The 5,494-nt window shown below is 33.3% G+C and overlaps 1 pseudogene; it reads right to left on the reverse strand.

Moving 5' to 3' along the window:
• Positions 1–1,352: 1,352 nt before the first annotated feature.
• Positions 1,353–2,047, reverse strand: LOC127148672 (uncharacterized; annotated as a pseudogene).
• Positions 2,048–5,494: the final 3,447 nt, after the last annotated feature.

Here is a 5,494-nt window from a genome sequence, read left to right on the forward strand (position 1 = left end):
ACATTAGTTTGACTAGATTAGGTCGTACATATATTACAATTAATTTATCTTTGGGATTATTGGAAAACCTTTACCGACAATGTAATTTACATTTTTTATTATCAATATAAATATCTTTCCAAACAAATGTGCATAATGTTAATATTTAGTAATTAATTTTTTTGAAAGAAGAAATATATGACAGGAAATACGTGCTGCGAAAATGAATAATGACACCAAACATGTGTCGACATATAAGCCTTTAGTAAACAGCAACAGTGTCGTCAAAGCACATTTCTTGGCAAGAACTATGTGTAACGAAACATTTACAATGACAATATAATAGTGTCGTTATAAGGGTATTAATGATAATATATTCGGGTCGAGGTATAGATAACGGTGACACATTTGAAGTGTCAATATAAGGGTATTAATGACAATATATTCGTGTCGAGGTATAGATAACGATGACACATTTAAAGCGTCAATATAAGAATATTAATGATAATATATTCGTGTCGAGATATAGATAACGGTGACACCTGATTTACGTCAATGTAAGTGTATTAATGACAATATATTTGTGTCAATGTATAGCTAACGATGACACAATTAAAGCGTCAATGTAAGAGTATTAATGACAGTATATTAGTGTCGAGATATAGATAACGATGACACCTGATTTATGTCAATGTAAGTGTATTAATGACAATATAGTTGTGTTAATGTATAGATAACGGTGACACAATGACAGTGTCAATGTAAGAGTATTAATGACAGTATATTAGTGTCGAGGTATAGATAACGGCGACACCTGATTTGCGTCAATGTAAGTGTATTAATGACAATATATTTCTGTCAAGGTATAGATAACGGTGACACATAATTTGCGTCAATGTAAGAGTATTAATGACACTATATTGGTGTCGTTTTATAGATGACAGTGACATATTTATTGCGTCAAGGTAAAGATATTAACGACACAATTTTAGTGTCATCGAATCATATTTAACGACACATTTTCCAAAGTGTCGTTAAAGAGCTTTTCTTGACAGTGGCTTCAATGACGCGAAAAGTGTGTCGTTGAAACTCTTTATGAGACATATTTTGCGTCATTGAAACTCAAATTTGTAGTAGTGTACATAATGCATTTCAGGGATATATGTAGATAATGGGATGAGAGCCTGGGAAGTTCTAACCTTCTGAGAACAAGAAGAAGACCAGCTAAAGAAGTTGATTTCCTTTGGCATTTCATATTATTTAAAAGGGAATTCTGAACCTGCATTTTCTATACAATTAGGATTTCATATCGCACAATATCAAAACAAAAAATCAAAATCGAAAAAGAGGAAATTAAGAAATCGAACGAAACATTGTTGTATCAAGAAGTTCTTTTCATTAAAATCCGAGTCATTTTCAATCCTGTTAACGTAACATTGATCGAATTTACAAATCGTGATTTCATAAACAACCCTACAATCTCCTTAACTTCATAATCCCCACATTCCTCAACAACAATCACACAAACACCATTAGGACGAACAGCTCTCTCCATCTCAGAAACAAATTGAGATGGAAACAACGCCTCAGCCAAATGAGCAGTAAACGCCAAATCAAAAACATGATCAAAGAAAGGCAAATTATGAGGATCAGCACGACTCACCAAAGGAGGCGAATCAATCAACTCGACACCGGTGACATCGTGAACTCCCATATGAGACAACGCCATGACCGCATGGCCAGTACCGGTGGAAACGCAGATAACTTTGGTGTGGTTATGGAGAAGGCCTAGATCTCAAATGGATTGGAAGAAATTAATGAAGGAGGAGAGCTTCTTCTTCCAGTCATTGGATGACCAAAAGACGCTTGTTCTTCTTGTCAATGGAGATGAGCTCGTGAGGAGCGGAATCGCAGGAGGATTTAGGGAATTTGAGATGGGGTTTTGAAGGAGAATTTGGGGGAATGAAGGTTTGTGGAGTTTGGAGGAAGAGGAAGATGAGGATGAGAGTGGCAATGGCAATAGAAGCAAATGAAAGCTTATTGAAAAACGACGATTGTGGCGTTCCATTGTTGATTTGTCAATGGAAGAATTTTGGTTTCTGAAATGAGGGAAGAAAGTGAGATGAGATTGAAAAGAGAAGAAGGAAATTGAAAGTGAGGAAGAAATCGTGTGGCATGAGAAAGGGAGTAAGAGAAAGAAATATTTAATTTTTTCTAAAAAAAATTATCATAGCGTTAATGTCGCTTTTCAAAAGGCAGATGTTTAATGTCGGTTTTAAACCGACATTAAAGCTCTCTCTTTAATGTCGGTTTAAAATTGACATTAAACATCCGCTTTTTGAAAACCGACATTAAACATCCGCTTTATGAAAACCGACATCAAAGCTCTGTTTTCATTTTTTCCAACTGACATTAAAGGCTAGATTTCTTCTAGTGAACATGAGCGAATCAGACACACCTCGCCTTTGATGGCATTGGAAGAAAGCTTGAACGATGCATGAGTAAAGCTCGAACGGTGTTTGAACAGAGCTCAAGAGATGTTGGCTTGAAAGACAGTGGGGCAGATCTCGAATTATGCTAAAGTAGAGCTTGAACAAAGCTGAAATGAAGAGAAAGTGGAATGAGATGAGATGAAGTTGGAACCTATTACGTCTTTTACAAATAATTATCGAGTTTCTTTTTATTGTTTTTTAAAAAAGGAAAAAATATCTTCTAGGATTTTGGGAATTTCATTAATCCTTTAGTTGATGTCTCTTTCTCTCGTTAAAGGTTATTTGTTGAAGATAATTTTCTTCATCAACAAGGTTTACAACCAAAAGAAACCTTTAACTATAATATCTTTAAATGATCCTTTTCCTTGTCTGTTTTGAAGTTCTTCCTTCTTATAAAAGGGAAGAACGTCGCTCTTCAAGGTATTCTTTCAAGATGCTTTCAAGCTACTTTTCGTTGAAGAATCTTTGCGAAGGTAAGTTGTTATGTTCTTGGATATTTTATGAAGATTGTCTAATATCTTCATAAACAGCACAAAGTGTATCAATGATAGGAGATTTGAAGAAGACTTGGTAAATTGAGATAGGTTCAATTACTTCTTCAAGGAGAGCCTGACCATCTTCATTAGATTCAAATCACAATGCAGTGGGAGCTTGATTGTGTTTAGTTTATAGAAAAAATTAAAAAGAGTACTAAATTTAGGGGAGTGTCTTCTAGAATGTTGAAGTGTGTTCATTGTTAATCATTTGAATGTTAATAAAATCTTATTATCTGAGCTATAAAAGCGCTCCAATAGTAGGTAGGTTTTCATCGAACTAGATTATCAAAGTTACTGTGTTATTTTATCTTTTTGTTCCCTTACCGATTTCATTAGTGTAATTAAAGTAATAGCTAAAAGTAAATTATGTTAGAATTCATGTTCTAAAACTCATAGTTTGTAGTTTAAATTATATTTTATTCAATAAATTGGTTATTGAGGACTTATTAGTGAAAATCAAATGCTATAATCTTGAATCCAATAAACTAAGGTCCTAAGGCTAATTAGTGTAAACTTCAACTTTGTATAGAGACATTAAACGTGGATCAAAATCGAGTATATAGCCTAAACAATCTAGAGAAATTGCCAAAAATAGGCAAAAAAAAATAGAGGGATAAAAGACTTCTGGGATTGATTTTGAAAATTTTGATTTTTAGGACAAATTGAGGCTGAATTGTCTAAATTACCCTTCATTAATTCTACATTCCCTTCCCTTATCTTCAACATAAAACAAAACCTAAAGAAAAAAAAAAGGAAACTATTCGTGTTCTTCTTTTCATGAAAAAATTTTGAACTTTCCCGCTTCTACTCCAATGCATATCATCGTTACTCTGATGTTGTTCGTCGATCCTCCGTTTGCGAGTTCAAACCAATTCGATGACCTTTTACAGCATTTTCTCTTATTTTGATGAGTTTCATCTCTAACCCACGTTCAATCGACCTCTATTTTGCATTACCTACTACCTAAAGATATGAAATTTTATAGGTTTAAAGATAATTTGATCACCAACCAAGCCAAGGTTTGAGTCATTTTGGGTAAGACTCAACGGGTAAGAATGCTCTGAACTTCTTTTGTACTTTTTTCAGGACTCTCATGTTATATTGTTGGACTGATATCAGACCTAATCAAATGGATTTCAGAAAGTGCCTAAATCTCTTTTAGTAAGTTTTGAGTAGTAAAGTTTGGTTAGGCCTTTTTGGAATCGATTTAAATGTTGTACATTAGTTTAGTCCTTGAAATCTTTGTAGCTCGGGTCTAAAATAGAGGGTTCAATTAAGTTTTAAGACTTTTAGAAAGTTAAGAACATCTACACTTGTAATGTTAAGCAAACTGTTATGTTCAGATTTTGTGAAACTATATGAAAGTATGATATTCATGTCAAAATCAAAAACATGTTTGTGGTTGTTGGGCTGGAAACATAGTCTAAAAAGCAAAGTTGGAGTTTATGCTATATGCATTATTTTGGAGTGCTTTTATGCATGTTTAGTAAGTCTCTTAGGCCGTTATATTTTATCTTGCACGCACCTGGCACATTTCAAACTTTCACTATGTATTTTGAAATCAAATTGCTACCCTTCCTACGCTATTTGGAGTGATTCTATGCATGTTTAGTAAGTCTCTTAAGCCCTTATATTTTAACTCACACACTTCTCGCACGCATCTCGTACATTCGAAACTTTCACCATTTCGAAATTAAATTGCTACCCATCCTAAGCCATTTGGAGTGTTTTTATGCATGTTTAGTAAATCTCTTAGGCCCTTATATTCCAAACTTATTCTTAGATGTCATATGGGTGAGCATTTTGAATTTGTTTTTGGAGTTATGCTTTTGGATGATAACTTACAAAAAGTGCATGTGTATTGCATATCTTGTTTATGATTCTTTTAGCACTAATTTTGAACATTCATTTTTTTCCTATGATGTATTTATTATAAGGATATCTCTTTCTTGTTCTAATGATAACTCTTAAGATAATTTTCTTTCTCTTTACCCCATTTTAAGAAGACTTTAGTAATATAGGATTAAAGAAATATTGTCATGATTCATTATATTCCTTGTTTCATCCTGTAATCTTTACCACAAAAAAAAAAAAAAATAGATAGCATACAACTTGTTAGCTTTTGATGATTTTTTTATTTTTCGTAGTATTCTGATATGATGTTCAGTTTTATTCTTACATAGGGCACAAAAATGATGGTAAAAAAAGATATGGTTTCTGTGAAGTAGACCTTTGCATTCGATGCTCTCCATTGTAGGAAGAATATGTGAGTGGAGATGAAGTTGGCAGACTGTAATGTGAGCACAAGTATCATGTACCATGCATTCAACAATGGTTGAGGTTGAAGAACTGGTGTCCCATTTGTAAATCATCAACAGTAGCTTCTCACCCTTTTAGATGATATGAAACCAAATCAAATTTTATCATCAAATAGTTTTCACTTTCTCATTTATGTTAGGATTCACTATCTATGGAACTTTGTGTTTC

The sequence above is a fragment of the Cucumis melo genome, chromosome 3 (assembly GCF_025177605.1).
Source record: "Cucumis melo cultivar AY chromosome 3, USDA_Cmelo_AY_1.0, whole genome shotgun sequence".
In the NCBI taxonomy this organism is placed as follows: domain Eukaryota; kingdom Viridiplantae; phylum Streptophyta; class Magnoliopsida; order Cucurbitales; family Cucurbitaceae; genus Cucumis; species Cucumis melo.